The sequence below is a fragment of the Lichenostomus cassidix genome, chromosome 1 (assembly GCF_008360975.1).
Source record: "Lichenostomus cassidix isolate B80296 chromosome 1, HeHo_3.0, whole genome shotgun sequence".
In the NCBI taxonomy this organism is placed as follows: domain Eukaryota; kingdom Metazoa; phylum Chordata; class Aves; order Passeriformes; family Meliphagidae; genus Lichenostomus; species Lichenostomus cassidix.
The window spans coordinates 110,461,358-110,481,676 of NC_139479.1; the positions used below are offsets into that span (position 1 = coordinate 110,461,358).

A 20,319-nucleotide genomic window follows, 5' to 3' on the forward strand; every position below is an offset into this window, starting at 1 on the left:
GAGTGAGAGTTCAGGCTGGAAAACCTGTGCTCAAACCAACCCTTCGTGCTGTACCTCTGTTTCTCCATGCAGGGGTAATATTTACATCCCTTTGTGAAACATCCAGACCCTCTAGAAGAAGTCGTGCTGCACAGGACTGAGACGTTTAAATAAATAGGTAAGGAGAACAGTAAACTAGCCTGGAGAAATGTTGACATTCCCAAGTGCTCATTCAGACAAAGGAACACCTCCTGCCAACTGCTAGCACAGACCTTCTCCCAGGTGAGGGATGTGCCAACCAGCCGGGCGGCTGCAGAGATCAAAACCGAGGCAGATGCTCCAGCTGTGGACTCCAGGGACCTCCTGCATGTGCCCACCACAAGTGTGGCTGGCTATTTTGGGGAGATACAAACCTTCCCTTGCAGGTGACCCTCACTGAGGGCCAGACAGGCACTGCAGCAGCAGCCTGTGTCATGCACAGCCTGCTCTCCAGCTCTGGGACATCACCCTGGACTCCTCATCACCTCCACAGACCCAGTTCTCCCAGCATGGATGCTGTCGTTATCTGTTTCCCTACTGAGATGGACAGGAGCTGCATGGCTCTGGTGTGACAGCTCTTGGACCTGCTTCCCCACAGAGCTGAGCTGGGAATGAAGTGCAGGAAGCCCCAATAACACCAGGGGGTGACTCTGGTAAGATGCACGGTGCTGTGGGAACTGCTGCTTTATTAATGAAGGAGTGAGCTGCCCCTGCAAACCTGTATGCATTGCACAGACACCCCTCACACTCCTCCCTGCAGAGACAGCTGCCAGAGCATCCCCTCACCATGTCATTGTCCTCTTCCTCTCTGAGTCCATGGCAGCCCACAAAGAATCTGTCAGACACCTGGGGCCACCACCCGCTGCAACCCATTACTCATTTTCCCATCAAAACCAAGAGGACCACAGCTTGTTAACTAGAGAACCCAAGTTTCCCAGTCCACACTGGTTTTCCATGCAACCTGCCCTGTTTTGTCTCACAGGGATGGAGGTCCCACATGCAGACCTTTTTGAACAACTCATCTCTCATCAGGTGCTTGGTGGTGCAGCCAGCAGCCCCTAGGAGCCCCTCTGGCAGTGGGGCAGCTCCCCACGGCTTTCATCAGGCACACACTGCTGGAGATGCAGGGACCTGCTGTCCCCAGAGTTAGTCCTTCAACATAGCCCCGTTAGTCCTTCAACATGGATGTGCTTCCCTGCTTGGTGCTGGGCCAGCTGTGTGCCCTCCAGATCAGGGAGCAGCAGGTTCCCACTGCTCTCATCCCTGCACGACTCCAGCTCCGCACTTCAGCACTAGGACCCTCCACAATCCTCCCTGACAAAGAATCACAGCTCTTGGCAGGCCCTTGTTATTTCAGCTAAGGCTCATCAACCATCCTTCTGTCACTAAATGCCTTATTATGTGCAATTAATGGACTGACTGAGAGCAGCTACAAAGTCGTTCTCGCCGTGAGCCCGCGGAGGCAGCTGGGTTACTTCTAGTGACTTTCTAACGCTGCCAGCTTCATTACTAAATGCAGCTGTGCAAGGGGAGAGAGGGAGGGAAGATGAAGCAAACGAGCGAGCTCAGATCCAGCGGTCCTGCCTTTCAAACACCCGCAGGCAGCATGGCAAAGCGCTTCCTGCCATCCCCGGGGTTGGCTCGTCCCTTTGAGGGACACTCAAACGCTGGTCACCATCCACAATTACTCAGAGGCAGCCGCTGGCTCCAGCCCTGCCCCACGCAGATAGGTCTTTACTGCCGTCTTTAACTTTTTTTCATTATTATTAATAATACAACAAGAGGAAAGGGAGATAAGAGCAAACTGACAGTGTAGGCTGAAACAGCTAATTTGACTGTAGCCAAACTGCACTCAGATGTGCAAAGCAAGAGAATAATTTCCACTCTCTGATCTCTCAAAGATCATCCTCTTAGATGTCACGATTACATTTGAAAACAGTCTGATGGTACTTGAAGTCGGTTTCCCTTGACAATTAACCTATATGTGCACACCCTTCATGACTTCCTGCTGCAATCACAGATATGTGTTTTGAACCACTACTACAGTCCCCACACAGATGGCTGAAAGCAAAATCCAGGTAGCAGAGGGTTCCTAAGACAGTCCCAGACAAAAGGACACTGGTCTCATTGGAGCGTGGCACTGGATTAATCTGCCTTTCTGCCTTTAGTAATGCCTTGTTACCAAAAATAAGAGAGTTACAGCTGGCATTTATGCAATCAATTTTTCCACTGTGCTAAGGCAGTTCCTAAGGACTGAGTGATAAGGAATTTGATGTAGCTTATTTAAAACAATAACAACAAAAAAAGGCAAAAATCAGTGTTTCATGAATTTTATGTCCCTCTGCCTTATTTGCTCTGTGCAGAAACTATAGTGCCCTTTTACTAAAGGATATCTGATTTTTTGGGGTTTTTTTTGAGGATGGGAAGTATAAAAGAAGTAGGTACTTAAATTCTGGGGCCAAATTCATCACTTAGTGAAATGGGTATAAGCCCTTTGAAGCAAAGGGCGAGGCAATTGCTTAGATTAATCCTAATGATCCAAGCCAAAACTCATGGACAAACCCTTGCAGGGTTTTCAGCTCTTGAGCAAATGTAGCCTAAGAAGCTGTTACACTTTGGAGAGCAAAATGAAACCCCAAGGATTTGCCTTAAAACAAATTACATCCATCCTAAGAGTAAAACACTCTGCTTTGAATATTAAGAGAGGACTGACCAGCCTGTTATGGCTACAGCTTTGGGGGATGCAATCGAGTCTTCCTCTGCTCTGCTGCGCTTAAAGACTGAAGAATAGGGAAAGCCCCTTCTAAAAACCCCTGTTGAACCCTGACAGGAGATAGGATGGCAAAGATGGGGTCTTAGAGTAAAAGTTTAAACAAAATCAAATCATGGAAACGTTCCTTAGAGAGGAAAGGCAATGCATGAGAGGAGGAGCTCTGCAGCCACACATCTACTCCAGCATCAGGTGATGAGAAGCACCAGCTGCATTGCATAAAGCTGGTGGGAGGCTGCAGCCTTCTTGCCCTTCCTTCACCCTGTGCTCCCAGGAAATCCTCTCCTGTTTATGGATATGAGGAGAGGAACCACCAATGAATCACAGTTAAACACCTAAGGAAAACGAGTGGGGCAAACAGGAGGTGCCAGTGGTAATTACATCCATCAAGGGCCAGGCTTCACCCTCGTGCCCAAGTGCACAGCAGCTCTCCTGCACTGTCAGTCCTGCTCCCAGGTTTGCTCACAGTTCTTTTGGCATGATCCAGGGCACAAGATGTCTGCCTGCAAGGTAGTTTTAAAACCATAAACCTCTTCTCCCTCCTCCACCTACAGTTTACCTTTCCTCATCAGAGAGGACTTTTCACAGCAGCAGCTAAAAGAGCAGCAGAGGGGCTTTCTGCACATGTAACCCAAAGGAAAAACACGAGATGCTATTTTCCACTTCAGCCACGATGTCTTTTTAATCCCATGCAAGCTGGGAGCATCTTCGAGGCTTTGTTGTTTCTTTAGCAGAGGGGAAAGCACTAAAGTTTGAATTTGAACACTAAAAACATTTCTTTGAACTGGCAAGATTTACCGATGTGCACATGGCTCCCAATACAGATGCACACTTGGAACGGGAAAAAAAAAAGAAAAAAAAAAAAAGAAAAAAAAAAAGAAAGAAGGAAATAAAACACATCTATTCCCCCATCGGTTTCTGTCACCATTTGATTCCACTGCACTGCAGTTTTACCAGGGAAATTATTGGGGGAAAGGGAGTTAGACAACACTTCCCTGACAGCAGCTTGTCAACTGGCTCTTTGAGTGTCAGGAAAAAGAGCTGCATCTCACATCTTTAAAGTGCCATTCTGCCACACCAGAAAGGGAAGACACACATCAGGCTTCCCTGGGGCCACGTGCTCATCTCCCCTTCTCCCTCACCAGAGCTGCTGCTGGCACACGTGGCACAGCCGTGGCCTGTGTCCCCTCCAGCCCCAGCCCAGAGCTCACCACCATCTGTGTCCAGGGGTGCTGCACCTCTTCCAGGAATGGAGGAACAGGCAGAGATGCTTGGTGCTATTATCACTCGCAAGGGAGCATGTGGGTTTGCCTTCCCAACTGGCTTGGCCCTGCCTGGCAGAGAGGGAAAATCGAAGGAGATTCCCTGACATCCCACCTCCACCTGACAACACACAGCATAACATATAAGGGGAGAACAGGAACATTTCTGATGAGAACAACAGCATAAGGTTCTCTCACTGCAAGAGGCACTTGAACCCCAGCAGCCTCTGGGACAACTCAGCACAGCTCTTTTTCATGCCAGGTCAGAGACAGGAGGCTCCATCTATCTTATCAGGAGCTCCAGCCTGCAATTCTCTGAGCTGATAGCTCCACGGATACTGAGTTTTTCAAAGCCCAGGCTGACACTGTACAAACCCCCATTGACTCCATCCCACATTAGCCCAACAGGCTCGTGGCTGCTCCAGCAGACACCAATATTATCAGAGCACAACAAACCCTCTGCTGCTGAGCCATTGCCTCACACATGCTTTGGGACCAAGGAGCAAGCCCTCTCAGATAGCTCCATTTCCAGAAGGAAATACCTTCTGGACTGCAAATAACCTTATTTTTCAAGCCTCTGCATTCTAAAAATGAAATACCCCAAGACCAGAGCGGGCATTTCTGGAAGTGCGGGTTTCACACCAGGAGAGTAAAAGATGCAGTTCACAGCTGCGATCAGGTTATCTCCCATGATGTTTCCCTGGCAACCACAAAGCTCAATGTCTGGGTGACATTTGCAAAGTGTAATAGTTTTTGAAAGCCAAAATATACATATTTTGTCAGTTAGTGTTGTGTTTCCCTTGAGACAGGCCAAAGGATCAAACAGAAATTCCATGGAGAGCTGATTATCCTCCATGTAAATAGGGCAGACAAGCAACTCAACAACATACCCCAGCACCTGGGGGCTGGCACTGTTTCCATGCTGCTTGCACACCCCACCATTTACTGAGGACCTCCAGAAATAATTTAAAAAGTGTAATTAAGAGAAACAAAACACATCCAGGATGTCCTTGGGAACTACTGTACAAACAGCAGGCTAGAAATCCAGGAAGAGCGCAAGATGCAGTGGGGGAGAAAAGAGGGGAGAGAGAAGACTTGCCTGCAGCAATGGAGAGAGTGAACATCAGTTTCTTGGTTAGGGCTGTAGTTTCTTCATCTCCTCCCAACCTGCAGTCAGTCCAACCAGTTAATGCCATGTTTTTACAAAAAAAAAGTTCAGTCATCACCCACAAGTGCTCTAGTAGGACTACAGCAGAAAGCTTAGCATGGGCATCAAGGCATTTTTACACAACCTTTATCTTGCCCTGCTCTATCATACCTTGTGACTGATCACAGCTGCTGTGGGAGGGGGCCCAACGAGGGCACAAGCCCAATCAGCTTATGTTCCCACCCCTTCCCACTGCTGCAAGGGATTCACTAAATTATAGGAAAGGTATTTCTTTTTCCTTCCTACTCCTAGCCTTTCTACTGGGATCACATGTAAGTCAACAGCTCCAAGTGGTTTCTACCTTGTTTATAAAGGCACTAAGAGCAACCATGCATTGGGTCTTCTGCACCAAGGCTAGGTCAGCTTTTCTTCACATGATCATTTCTCCCTGTTTTTATGCCCCACGTTCCACTGGAGCTGCCATCCTTTGAAAATTATTTTGCAGTGCAAAGTTTCCCATCTATTTCTGAAGAGCAGCAGGTGTGTGAAGAATCTCCATCCAGGTGATGCTGACCACAGCTTAATAACAGGGTTACTCATTTCTTCTCAGATGAGGCACTGAGGTGCGAGCTGTAGCTTTCAATACAAGAAGGTTTTGTGAAAACAAACTTCTGGTGGTGGTTACATCAAGGGCAAGAAACTCAAAGCTCTCTTGCAGCGTGGGCAGAAGTTGGCTGCAGCGACCTAAACATCTGAGCATGTGTTTCTCTCTGCTCCCCTCCCTGCCCTTATTGCTTGGCTCTTTTTTGTTCTGGGGGATCTGTGAAAGGAGCTCCCAAATGCTCAACAACCTGATCAGGTGTTGTTCTGCCCACAAACATTTGCCTCTGGGAGGATAAACAAGCACAAGTCTGGCTCCATACTTCAAGCCTCTGTCTGTGGCTGAGGGCTGAGGCTGGGAGATGCTGAGGATGTGCAGATAAAAGGATGCTGTGCTCACCTGGCTCCTTGGCTTTGAGAAACTGCTCAAGAGTGAAGTGTAGACCACCCTCCACCCCAGCAATGTGCTGAGGCTGAATTGCAGAGTGATGGGCATGATGCCACAACTGCACAGCTCCTGGTGCTTGTGACAGGAAAAAGAAAAGCAGATGGAGCTGGCTTCCTCCTCAGGCACGTGGCTCAGGTGGCAGCCACACAGTCTGGAAAGGACAGCAGTGCCTCTGGAGAAGAGCTCTGCCCAGGTGCATGGGAGAGGCTGTGCGGCCCCTTTAAGGCAGTTTTGCTGCTGTGGAAATATTTATAGGGAGGCTCATCACCATGGTATCTGAGCACTACTGACTAATGGGGCGGATGGAGTGTGCTTGCTTGTATTTGTTATTAATTTCTTTAAGGGTGGCTTTTCTGACATTTTGGTTTTGTTCTCTGCTTCAATTTGGATGTAGTGCCTGTGTGTGTAGAACGTTTCATAGTGGTGTCCCTCGAAGGCACCACGGAAGAGATGAGTGTTGGGAGTGAGGATAATTAAAGGAATCCTGTCAGCCAGTTCCATCCCCAAGATTTCGAGGTGGTTTAAAAACGGAAGGAGAAAGGGAGGCAGGGAGGTTATTATAGCCATCAGGAGTTCAATTGTTTCTATCATTTAAAAATAAGAATTCAATGGAATGGGGTAGGTCACCATATCTCCCCACTCCTGGGATGAAAAAGGAAAGTGGCACTGCCAAGGCATTGACCACTTGGATCAAAAAGAGTGTAGATGGGAATCAGAAGTGGTATCAGCCAGGATGAGGGATGCTTTCATAGTGTATGGCTTCAACGTGCTAGGATCTTTTTTTCATTTTAGCTAAAAAAAATAAATTATTTTGGCAGTGGTCCCAGAGTAATAAACTCTGATGAAAAAACAGAGTCAAAACCATGACTTTTCTTTGAATAGACAATTTTGCTGGCATTAACTGTGTAGAGCTGAATACTTTTGTTAGCCCCTTGGCCAGATCTGGCCAGCTGGCAGCTCCCTTTTGCCAAGGAAGTCTTTTGTGAAGACAAAAAAAGCACATTGCAAAAAGGAAGTGGTGTAGAGCAAATCCTTGTTGCAAGATCACAGTCACCGAGAAGTATTTTATGGCTTTGGCCTTTCCATAAAGGGGCTGCTAGAAAAGGCTCTCGATAGGCATCTGTGTTCTGGGCTATTTTGTGTGATGGGCCTTGAGGGCTATTCCACTAAGGGCCTGGATCAAAGCATCCCAGCTATGTCCACAGTTCTGGTCTTTCCAGCTTTTCCCAAACACATCTGCATTGCCCCTTCCAGCATTTACCATGACCCTGACTCACCTACACTATGTGCATTTCTGGATGCAAAGTGACTGTCATTGGAGTGACCATCACTGGAGTGACAGTGCTCCTATCAAGAACCAATGCAGTCAGAAATCCATGGGATTGCCCCATGATTTTGACATATTCTTTCTGCAGTAGGACACAGTAGACAGCATAGGGGTAAATACTTCTGCCCTAACCTTCCTTGAAAGCTCCAGGGCTGGAGCACAAATCCCATGCTGCTTCTGGTGAATGATGCAGGGATGAGGCACCTTCTTTCCAGAGTGCCTGCCTTCTTCCCTGCCCAGACTCAGCAGATCTCACAAGTCTCCAGTGTTAACAGCAGCTCACATTTTGCATCCCAGCAAGTCTCACTCCCTTTGGGCTTGTCTGGTGAGAAAACAAGGGGGCCAAGCACCCAGCAGTTTGGACACAGAATAGCCTCTGTGAGCATGTCAGCCTGCAGCAGAGAGAAGGTTATTTCACTCATCCCTTCTCCACCCTTGAAATGCCTAAAGCCCAGCTCTACTTGTTTCTTCCTCTGTCTGTGAGCACAGGTCTTACTCTGGCTTTCCTTTACTTCGCAGGTGCTATCAAAGTCACAAACTTATCAGATCCTGGGAAAACACCAAGCAATTCCACCTTACTGCAGCTGTGGGAGACCTGCAGATTTGCCTCTGCTCAGAGCCATCTTCCAAGCTTTCCATAATGGAGTCTTCAATGCTTTGTCTGAAAGGTGCAGGAAAGTCAGTCCAGATTGTGAGAGAAGCCTGACAAGTCTCATGCTGAGCTATGTGAATGTCCACGTACTTCCTTAGCTTTTAACTGCAGAAATCAGATCCCAAAATAGACTGGATGAACATAATCCATCATTTTCTCAGGTCTATCTAAGCCACAGGACTCCTGGCACAAATCTTTACAGAGAGGTCAGGTTGCTGCCAGAGTCAAAAAGTGCCTTGCAAAAGGGTACAGTTCAAGAAATCGGGATACAGTGGCACACCTGCAGCACTGGCACTTTTGAAAGAAACCAGCATGGTCTCCTCACCCTGGAACAACCATGTCCAGGGCTCCAGCTTACAACACAGACCTGAAGTGTGCCCTCAGCTCATCACTGCCCACCTGGAGCACCTGCTGGCCAGCTCAGGCAGCTCCAGGACAGCCAGGTGACAGGGAGGTGGCAGAGCATTTGCAGAAGCAGTGATGGCTGAGGACTGGTGAGAGCATTTGAGGTGGGAAACCAGTCAGTGAACCTGGATTACCCCATCTTTTCCTGGCTCCTCAGCACGCCTGACGTGCACTGAAGCAGCTGAAATGAGAGGAGACAGCTCTGACTTGGAGCAGATGAGGAGCACGTGGGCACATGAGAGACTGCTGGGTCACAGCTGCCCGACACTACAGGCAGAGCCCACACTGAGCAGTGCCCACACCACGTAGTGCCCACACCACATAGTGCCCACAATGACCCACTGCCCAGGGGGACGAAACCTTGCAAGGGCAGGCACCAAGGGGCTTCTCCCAGTTCCAGCATCATCCCAAAGTCTAACACTCCCAGCTTCAGGGGGAAAGGAGACTGACGATGGTCTCTGTCAGAGCAAAGGCATTGGGATAATTTCCGTGTTCCTTGCACCAGGGATTATATCCCACTTTTTTACCCTGTGAGAAGTTGTCATTATTGCTCTGTGGTCTGATCCTCCACCAGCTTCTTCTTGCGTGTTACCCTTGCTCTTATCTTTATAATCCTCAGCTGCCGGTCTTCACCAGTTACAGTTTGAGATTGTGAGTCTTGCAAGGCTCAAAATTATTTTAACTCTTTCCTCCTGACAGAAGGCTTATTTTAAGTTGTCTGTGTGACAGTGCTAAAGGCATCCAATCCCTCCTAGAAGGCAGGCTGCCTCTTCTGCCCTCTGTTAGTTTGGCTCCTCCAGCACTTCCAAATGGGTACAAGAAGTACCTTTTCCACTCTCCCTGTCCTTTCAATTTAGTTTAATCTTCAGACCTACAATGCTCCTTTTCCTCACATTTCTTCCTCTCCCAATTGTCTACACCCCAGACCCCACCAGGGTCAATTCATGCCCCCTCCCAGCAGCCACACACCCCATAGGGAGCAGGGCTGACACCGAGGAAGATTGGAGTGACAGAGGGTCCTGCCAGCCCCGTGGGGATGACAGCAGGCACACCCACCAACCCCAGAGAGAAAGCCTGGTTTTATTTTCATGTTTTCTCCCAGCTCCCTGCTGAGCCCCTGCCTACCCATCCCCTCTTGCTCAGGGGCCAGGGAGGCAGGCAGTGGTGGTGCCACAGGGGGCTGAGGTCTCACTCTCCATCTAATCAAATCCGTGTTTTCTTTTCTACAACACAATCCTCTAAGGAGCTCATAACCTGGGAACGGCTACATTCCTTAGGCAGATGGGTTATTCCACTTGGAGAGGGTGGGGGAGGCAATAAAATTCCATTTTTCAGCAACTATTCTAATGCAGCAGGTTATTGGTAAGATATTTTCTGATTTGTTTTGCTGTTTCCCAAACATCTTGAAGTGGTGGTTCAAGATGAAGTTATGTTCTGAAAGAGAGGCATCCAAAGAACGCAAACAAAATGTTATTTTAAAACTCAGATATCTGTTTTCCTTCATTCCAAATTTTTCAATTTGTCACCAAGCAGAAAAAAATAGCCGACAGATTTTCACACAGCCTTATTCTGTGAAAGGTAAGATATTAACAGGAGCAAGAAAATTCTGTGCAACTCACATCCTCACCTCAGTGTAATTGTTTCTAAAAGCACCCAGGACAGATTAAACATACGAATGTTCACAGCACCTCAAACTAGGAATGCAATTAGTAATTGATTTATGTCTTCTGATAACAGGGCAAAAGCGACTTAAGCAGCAAATAAAAGCAGATCCTGTTTTCTGGCTTTGTTGTCTGCTCTTCTTCAAACACACTAGCAAGATATAATAGCAGGGAATTTTAACAATCTAATGTTCATTAAAATAATAATTTTCTTACCATTTGTTACACATAATTTCACAATGCTTTTAATCCAGCCACATGGAGAGGGGAGGGACACTAATGACCCCATGGGGGATGACAGCTTGGTTGGCTCTGCTTCCCATCCTCCTACCTTGTTTGGTGAGAGAAAAGTCCTTTCATAGAGGCACATGTCTCAAATCACTTTCAGTGCCTGGGGATGGAATTCTCCTGTTCCTCCCGAGGTCTGAGGTAATACCTAGTGTGTACTGCCCATGAGAAAAAAAAGAGAAGGTGCCACATCCAGTACGTGCTAACCTGACAATATTTTGTATTGTTAAATGCATGAAAATGTTTTCACCACCCTTTTTCAAACCTCTTCCTAAAGCACCCACTATGCTGCATAGATTTTGCCTGCACAAGCATCCCCGCCTGAATAGGAGAGACTTAGTTACAGAAGGACAATTGCTGTGTGGATGTGATTTGAATTCCTTTGCTGCCAATCATCACAGGCAAAACAACAGGAATAGCATTTGCGTATTGACATCAGGGATTTTGCAGCATAATGCATAATTCAGTTGGTGAGGTGTGTGATATTTCCCTCCTGACACTGCTAATTCTCACCAGCAAGACTCACCTTCTCACCCTGTGATTTGCTTTTAGCTGCTGCTTCCCTCAGACTGTCCACGAGGACACAAAGAACATATTAAAGAGCTTACAGTTAAATCAGATCCCACAGAAACAGGCGTGCCGTGCAACTTCCCCCACCCCAAACGTGTTTCATAAGAGGGAATGGTATTTATAAGGATTTTTTACATTTACTGCTCCCCGTTAGGAACCCCTTTAGGTTTTTTTGAAGTTGCTCAGCACTTCTTGGGGGGGGTTAAATCGCAGCACACCAGCAGGAGCACATGCTCTGCCAATTCAGTGGGTCTCTCTTTCTAAAGCATTTGGCTGCTTAACAGGGAAGGATGTTTTTTCAGATGACCTGGGAGTCCACCCTGGTGTGAACTCACCTGAAAGGAGAGCTCATCTCTCTGCTCTGTTTGCCTAGCTCCAGAGGTTAGTTACCAAAAGTGGTTTCTTTGCTGTGGAAGGAAGGAGAGGAGGAAAGGAGGAGGAGGAGGGAAATCAATATGGATATAATTTGTCAAAACATTAGGCCAGCTGATGCTGTCTGAAGCACTTGGGAATGCAGGCAGGCTATTGAAAGGTGTATTTTCACAGGACTTGATGATTTCAACCTGAGCAAGACACAACTGTGAAATGTGGCAAACCACAGACTTATGGCCAGGCAAGTGCAGCCCTTCCCAGATGGATGACATTCCTCCTCAGCAACCTCACTGGCCCCCAGAGCATGCTGAAATCCAGGAGATATTTGCCAGACAAGCCTCAGGCTCCACCAAGCTCCACCAAAACCCCAAAATATAAGAGGCACAGGATGTCCTTTTATAATGGAATGCCACCAGGAACACCTGTCTTGCCCTCTGCTCCCCACCAGCCAAGGCTGAGGGGCATTAGGGGGTATCACCCCTACATTTGCAGCTTTCTCTGCCTGCAGGTGACGTGGGCAGAGTTGGTGACCCTCCTGCCCTCAGGTGCCCACTTGATCCCTCAGTTCCAACTTGCTCCTGATGCTTTGTCTTCACTCGGGCTGCAAGAAGCTTCATGCAAGGCCAAGTGACTGCCACCAGCTGCACAGGGTTTGTCCCCAAGGCCTGTGAAGGACAAGCTGTCCTCTTGCCCCTGCCCCAGCACCCTTGCCATGCCTGCCCTGTGCAGCTCTGATTTAGGGGAGACAGCACATGTTCTGCCTGCTTCAGTCGCCAGGTAGCATCCTGTGGCTGACATGAGCAATAAGAGCCCAGCCTGAAAGCTGGTGCATTATAAATGATTTATTGGTCTAATAAAGAGCCTCAAATTATCCACCGCCTCCTTCCTTTCTCCCCTCACCCCAAGGACCGATACAGCTACCGTGCAAACATTTTCTACCTCGCATTATGTAATGTCACAGAGAAGAAAAACAAGTATACAGCCCCCCGGAGAGCCACATGGCTGGCAGCCCCCCCCATCCCCACCAGCAGCCTCTGCACAGGCATCACTGCCAGGCAGCTGGGGCAGGAACAGAGCTCTGCATGCTCTGTCAGAGAGTTCATTTTGTTCCTCTTCCCATCCACAGTGCCTGTTTCCCTCAGCATCCCAGAGACAATATGAATGAACTGTCTTCCTCCCACAGCCTCGCCATCCCCTTCAGGCTGACAGCAACCTCTGCTGCCTGATCCCTCTCTCTACCCCACGCACAGGTGGGGCTCTGGGGGTGGAAGGTTTGCAGCCTACAAGAGCTGGGCTGCACCGGAGGGGTGGCCAGGGTGGCAACAGGGAGAAGGCATTAATTTCAGGAATGGAGGATTTTGCCCTCCCAGTATGGGAGCCCTGGTAGCTCACCCAGCCTCCCACTTACCATCCTCATCTCTAATCCATATACTACTCCATCACCTTGCTTTTTGCAGCAGTCGATACAAATCTCCAGTAGATAAAGTCTGGGAGCTTGTTAAATACTGTTATACATGTAGCTTTTTTGTTTAGCTCCTTTGGGACCTTCCCTCCTCTCTGGTCAGCCTCACCTCCTGCATCCCCTCATCCCAATTGCTCCAGGAAGAGTCCTTCCTTGGGACATGGAGCTGTGTGAGCCACACTACGTGCTGAGAGCACACAGGGTCTTTCCTGCCCCATGGCTGGAGCCCACAAGTCCTTCCAGCTCACTTGAACAGGTCACAACTTCTCACGATACACAGAGCAGGAATAATAAATTAACCTACTTTAGATGGCTTGCAGGCCTTAACAAGTGAATGTTGCTGAAGGGCTCGCAGAGTCTCGGAAAGTGGCACTGTGAGACAGCAGAGTATTATCATCCTCATCATCATCTGCTATTAGCCTGAAGATCGTGAGGTCAGATGAGGTGAACTGGAGACAACAAAACAGTCTTAAATATTCAACATCAAATTATTTGAAGTGTGGCAAAGGGGAAAAAAAAAAGGATAAAGAAAAGGTAGAGCTAAGTTGTCCTTCCAGGCATTTTAGCTTCAGCGAGTGACAGGAGCCCTGTGACTACAAGGCTGCCCACTCCTCTCTGCATTTGGCAGAGAGGACAGCAGCTTTTCTGGGCATCCCAGGGCCTCCATAACTCCCAGGAAAGGCCCTCACCAGGGTTGACTGCTTGCCAGGCACAAGGCTCACCCTGAGCCCACAAGGTCTCCCCAAGTTTTGCTGGTCTGGTGGGACCCAAAAATGCTGTTTCACCAGATGGAAAAAATAGGACTGGGGGGCGATGCAAAGATGTGGGAACGGAGCAGCACCTATCTGGGGGCTGAACTGTTTGGCCAAGGTAAATAAGAGAACAAAAATTCTGGGAATGATGTTATAAAAGGTGCATTTTGAGTGCTTGCATTCCTTGCAAGGCTGACCTATTTAGCAGAGGGACTTTAGCCCCTAGGAAGAATTAAATAATACTGTTAGGAAACAGGGACCATAGGGAAGAAGAGCCCCAAGGTGTCTGCTGTGTGTGCTCTGGGTAGCCCTGGGCTACCACACTGAGCCATCCCAACAGCTGAGTCTTGTCTTACCTTATCCCAGAGGCACAACTCCACAGCCTGTGGAGAGCCAGGCACAGTGGGGCTGCCCTCAGGGAGCAGACACAGTCAAAGAGGAGACTTCAAAGCCTATTCCCCAGTGCCTCTAACAGACCTAGCCCTTCCCATCTTGATTACCATGCTTTCTCCAAGGGCACCTTGTTTCCAGAGTCTCTGTGGAGAGCTTGCTTGTGTGTCCATGTGTTTTCCTCATCTGAGTGGGAAGATGGCTGAGATACATTTCACCCATCACGCCACTCTATGGTTCCTGATGGCACTGATAGGCAAGTCCCAGGTCTGAAATCCCCAGCCTGGGGGCACAAGGTCTCAAAAGTGGCCATGCCTGAGCAGCTGGGGCTGAGTCACCCACCAGGAGTGGGTGTCAGGGAAATCCCAGGAGGTGCACCCAGCTCACATCTCTCCCTGCATTCCCAGCCATCCAGCCTTAACCTGCCACCACAGCACTCCAGTGCCTCAGCCCTGCCATGTGGTTGCTCCAAATGAGATGCCTCCTTTGTGATTTACCTAAATGAGCTTCACACCTCAACCTCGTTTCAGACTTAAAGGGTCCTGTTTAATTGTGTACAGTGAAATACAGAGGAAGCCTACTTACCTTTGCTGGGAGGCCTCCATGTGTGGGTTTGGGTGCTGGTAGAAGCAGATGCAATTTGATTTTCTAGTTCTCTCCTCTCCCAAAGCACTTGATCCTTGCCCAGAGTAGAAAAACGCTTATAATTCACACTCTTTTCTGGAAATTCTCCTCTGGGTATCTGAGATAAGAGGGAATCTACACTTCCTCTGGTCCTATGCTTCATCTCTTTCACCAGGGAAGTGCCAACTCCTCCAGCTCACGTGTCCTGTTTTCAGACACGTTCACTGATGCTTTCTGCCTTGTTGTCCCTCACACTGGAGAAGACTTCCCGTAAACATCTGAAAAACTGCCTCCCCCTTCTCCTCCAAATCCCTACTCCAGCACACTGGAGGGCTGCAGAATGCTTCACAAGCCCCAGGATGCTTCTGTGCCAAGGCTGCCACATGTCAAGGTGACCAGCATAGTCCCCTTGCTCTCTTGTGCTGCTCTTTCCTCTGCCTGGAGTCCTCTCCTACCTCTCCCATATACTGTGAGGAAGAAACACCTCATGTTTTGAGTATCTCACAGAAATAGTCCAGTTTCATGTTCTGAAACACAAATGGGCTCAAAGGCACTAGACAAATGCACAGAAGCTGGGCCTGGGTGTAGCTATTCCAGCAGGGAGTCTAGGCACGTCTGTTTTCTCAGGAAGCCTTTGAACTGGCTATTGCCAGGAGATGGGAAGGTTTGCCCTGCCCACATCAGCCTGCTTTAACCCTCTCAATATGTTCCTTCCCTGAGCAATTCCTATTATTCCCTCACGCTACACCACAGCCAGCGCAGGATAATGGTTCAGTGAGTCCCAGGCTGCCCATTTGCATGTTCTTTTAAGTGGGGCTATAACAAACTGCAAGCAGGAAGGAGCAGTCTGGTTATTAATAATTGTCTGTGCCTGCCTGCTCCCTTCTGCTGCTCTCCGCTGGACAGGTGGAGAAAAGCTGACCGAAGCTGTAGCAGTAGATTTCAGTGGCCAAAGGGCAAAATTTTAGCATGCTAATTTCTCTTAATAAAACCATATCACTCAAGGAGGGAAACTCCTATGGGAAGCACCCAGACACTGGAGCATGATTTCTTATTTATACTCAACAGCCAAGACAGAGCAACTGTAAAAGCAACAGAGATAAGTAGACTATAACAATTCTACCAAATAAAAACATTTACCTCTGTACATTCATCAGCTCAGTGTAAAGGACTGGGTTTGAAGAGCACAGGATCAGGGTCTGTGACTCCAGGGAAGAAGAGGCATCACAGAAGGATGCTTCCACTGCCAGCCCTGAACTCGTGAAAATACCTGGGAAGTGGTTCTCCACAGCTGACTCTTGTATCACCTCCCGCCTCAGTCAGCTGCTGCACTAACCTTCTTCCTTCTACAGATGGAACCAGCCCCACAAAGAGCCCAGGGTATGGCAGCAGTGCTTGTCCAAAGCCCAGGGACAGCCTGGGTGTTCAGCATGGGTCACAGCACCCACAGCTCCTGTGCCAGTATGCCTGCTGACCCCAGCTTCCACCTCAGCACCAGGGAGGCCCCTCTGCTCTCCCACACCCTCCAGCCACCACTGCCAGCCCTTGCTGAGTTCAGCAGCCCCCTTCATATGGCTCATGAAGAGCTGGCTGTCAAAAAATCTCCCTGATGCTCTCCCAGACTCCCCTCCCCGTGGTGGTGGGGGCATCCACTCTAACACAATCCCAAGCACTGAGCTATCACCCCACACCTGCAGAGCAGCCCTGGGAGCCAGCACAGGAGCCCTGTGCCTGAGCACATCCCGGCCTCAGTGGCAACCCACAGGCCACAGGCAGATTTGCTGCCTGCAGGAGGCAGCTACACTGCCTAATTGGTCACCTCCCTGACAGCTCCAGTCATATTGCTCACGCTCCTTTACATAACCTGGGTGATATGAGGCTTGCTATGGCTGGTTTGGGATTGCTAGGGAGCTGGTGCAAGTGCTGGTGGAGTTTTATTATTACTGTTATTTATCATTATTTGCATTACAATAGTGCCCTGGGGCCTCTGTTAGGATTAGGATGCAGTTCTCCTGGGTGTGGGGAATATTTAGCTGGAGACTCGAAGCTGGGAACAAGGTGTGTGCTTAAACTCCCTTGGAAAAGCATTGTTGTGCATACAAGAGTCTCTAGCCCAGTGGGTTTGAGTCCTCCCTTGTGCCTTAAGGCTCCCACTTCTGAGCACTGCCCCTTCTGAGACCCACCAGCCTTTGGAAAGGCTTCGAGGCCAAGCAGGACTGCTTTTACTTTGGATTCATGGAGGATCCTGGCCATTCCCTCGCCACCCACAAGATCAAAAGGCAGTCAGAAACCAAGGAGACACATTGTGATGTCCACCAGGACCCCCAAGCACAAAGAAGAGCCTCAGCTGTGTTTGGTTTGCAGCCCCCTCTGCCCTGGCACCCCTTGAGGAAGGTGATGGGCACGGCTGGTGAGGAAGAGCTCTCTCCTCTCCTAGGTCAGCCCCTGAGCTGCTGCCCAAAGTGCTCAGCTCTCAGCACAGCCACGGGGAAGGAGAGCAGCGTGGCTAGAATGTGATCTGGTTTGGCTGCTGCCCATCTCCCGAGCCTCCATGGGAGTTGTAGGGACAAAACCGAAGCCAGGAGAGCTTGGCAGTTGTTCTCATTTCTGCAAAGCAAACACCCCAAAGACCCAGGAGCTCCGAAGACATAATTTAGCAAACACCTAATGGCACACAGCAGCACCAGGCAACAGCTTAAGAAATGCACTAATGAGCGCCCTGTTACATTATGAGCACTTTTTGCTATTTATTTAGCCCCATTAGCATTTGTCAGAGCAAATGGAAACCGGTTACTGTCCCAAGGAATTCAGCCTCTTTCAATTGTAAAAGCCATAAAAATTCAAGGCGTGGGATGTGGGGATAAGAGCTGAAATCTCAGCTAAGAGGGAGAGGAGATTTGGTGTAACATGAGTGTCACTACACATACTAAATCTAACCAGGACATCAGGCTGGACACCACTGTGCTTTGGACATCAACAAGACTGGCTCTGGTGATCAGATCTCATCCAGTTAATTGCTTCTCTACACCATTACACCCTTCATTTGGTCAACAGCCCTGCCACTGCTCATGGGGGACAGGACCTCAGCTGGAAGAAGCCTGTAGCCCCTGTGGGACATCTGCAGCAACAAGGAACCCAGTGTTTCCATCCCAGCCAAATGCAGTGCCTGGCCACCCTCTGTGAGCTATTAAAAAGCCTGCTGAAATTACACCTACAGGAGGTAAGGCCAGCCAGGCAAAGACTTCCCAGGCTGCTCCCAAGTCACAGTCATGCCAACATTTGCACTGTGAACATCCTGCAGCTGCTCTCGAGTGGAATGAAGTGGTCAGGGGTCTAGCTGGAGGGGTTGGACACCTCACTCCCCTCTGGACCAAAACACTCTGTCCCCTGGCTCTGAAAGTAATCTTCCATGATATCTGCCATGGGCAATGCTTTCAGATTCTGCTTTTTCTTCTTCCACCTGTAGGTCTCCTCCCTGCCTTTAGGACCCACACAAGAGAAGCTGCACCCAGACACCCCACACTGCACTCCCAGACACATGGTACCAACTCTGACATGCTTGTACACCTCTGGATAAAAGGATCATGTAACATGCTCGGTGCTGATGGCAGTCAAGTAAAAACCTTCCCCACTAGGCTCACTTTGCAGTAAATTTATTAGCAATGGAACTTCCTAGATATCAGAGGTGGAAGAGGCCAACTTGGTGGAATACTGGGAGAGACAGATTTCCACTGCTCCATCAGCTGGCAAATCTCAGTGGGACTGTGCCTCCAGCATTCAACAAGCCTGGCTCAGTGTGGAGTAAGTGAATCTTGCTGTATTTAAAGAGACAGTCTCAAGGGTTCCCTTTTAATCTCATCTCTGTTTGCAATTCCCCCTTCTGAGCCTATGAGCAACATTTCTTTCCCCTTCAAGTGCTACTCTGCTCTGTTCAATTTTCTCTTCATCCCTCCCTGCCCTCTCCTTCCCTCCACTATCCCCATGTTTCTTTAATGGAGCTTGAAATCATAATACAGTGATTCAGCTTCCTTTCGTGTCTGCCAAGAGTCAGTGGCACAACCCTGGAAATAGGGTTTACTGCTTTCCTCAGCCTGGGCTGCAGCAACCTCTTTGCACTGTGAGGCTGGGGATTTTCTTCCTGTCACAGATGGCCAGGAGAGAAACTTCCCCAGGAGCTCCTGGGGTTGGCCATGGACCACCAAGCACCACGTCCAGAGTGTATTATTCCTTGCCAGGCAAACACAGTCTCTAGGTTACACACAGGCCACAGCCTCCATTTCCTTCTTAGTGGCACAACTGCTGAGCCCAAACTCGTAAGGAAATATCCTTCTTGCCCCCCTAAAGCCCATGGCTGCTCTCTGACACTTTTCACCCTCTGCCCTGCCTTGGTCATCTTTCCTTTGGCTTTTACACTTCTGCTCCCTGCTGCAGAGACCTCACACTCTTATCCCAGCATAACTACATCCAGTTAAACATGTCCCCTTTCCCACCAATTCAGCATGGTCTATGGAAGAAACATCTGCCAAACACCCTCTCTGACACCAGCCCAGTCTTGCTCTACTCTTTCCTTCCTTCCTTGTTCCTCCTCCTGAACAGAGAAATTCTTGTGCTCTGTTCCTTTCATTCACCAGCTTCCAGGTGTTCCAGCTTTGGAGTCACAGTGTTGACACTCTTGGATAAAGCACGTGTGGGCAGTCCAGCTCTCATCAGTAAATCTGCTTGTCTCCAGGCTTTCCAGATGTGCATTTTGTCTTGGCTTAATTTTGTCCCCTTCTATCCCCTCTGCTTCTCTGCTCATCCCTTTCTCTTGCCTTTCCACTCAGCACCTGCACCTTCTTGCTGCACACTTGTCCATAGCCATGCTACAAAACCTTCCTTTGTACTTCACAACACTTACCAGTCCATTTGCTCTCTTGCATCTTCTTATTTGCAGTCTGCTGGCATTTCTCAACCTCTTCCACCACAGCACCCAGGCTCTGTCTCCCCTTCCCAGGAGGTAAGGGGCCTCAGGGGACAAATGTGACATGTCCTGCCCCACTTCTTCCCAAAGCACAGAGGTGATGTGCTGACCTCTGCCTGTGCTCAGTGCTGGAGGCTCTCCTGGCTTGCTGAGGGCAGCACCATGGTCAGGTGTGCTCCCCTGCTCTCCAACACCCTTATCTCACCCCAGGATGAATGCCAATAATTAGCACTAATGACTTCTGCCAAATTCCCCTTTTACTTTCCCTGCCAGTGATGTCTGTCAGCAGGCAGGCAGCCTTTTCCTGCATGCAGCGAGCAGGAACAAAGAGGCATTATATGGATATGTGTGCACACGAGGTGACCATTACCTTGAGGAGTCCTAGGGTCAAACAACACGAATTTTTATGGCTCGAGCCTGAGAGCTGGGCTGCCTGCTAGAGAACAGGCACATGTCCCCTGTGGGTCAGTGGCAGGCAGGGGACAGGCAGCTGCTGAGCTGTGAGTTACGAGTGCATGTGCAGCAGCAGGGATGCATGGAGAGAATGTATATGTAGGAATGTACATTTCTGAGTAGGAAACGTCATTCAGCAGACTGCCAGTGTGGCTGGG

At 49.1% G+C, this 20,319-nt stretch overlaps 1 protein-coding gene across 2 annotated transcripts in view; it reads right to left on the reverse strand.

The window, feature by feature from the left end:
* Positions 1-20,319, reverse strand: part of IGSF3 (immunoglobulin superfamily member 3) — a 171,064-nt gene that overhangs the window by 132,528 nt on the left and 18,217 nt on the right. For both annotated transcript variants that reach the window (XM_085076058.1, XM_085076068.1), the window contains one exon: positions 13,287-13,431. The gene's annotated coding sequence lies outside the window, so the exon portion shown is untranslated. The remainder of the gene's footprint in view (positions 1-13,286; positions 13,432-20,319) is intronic.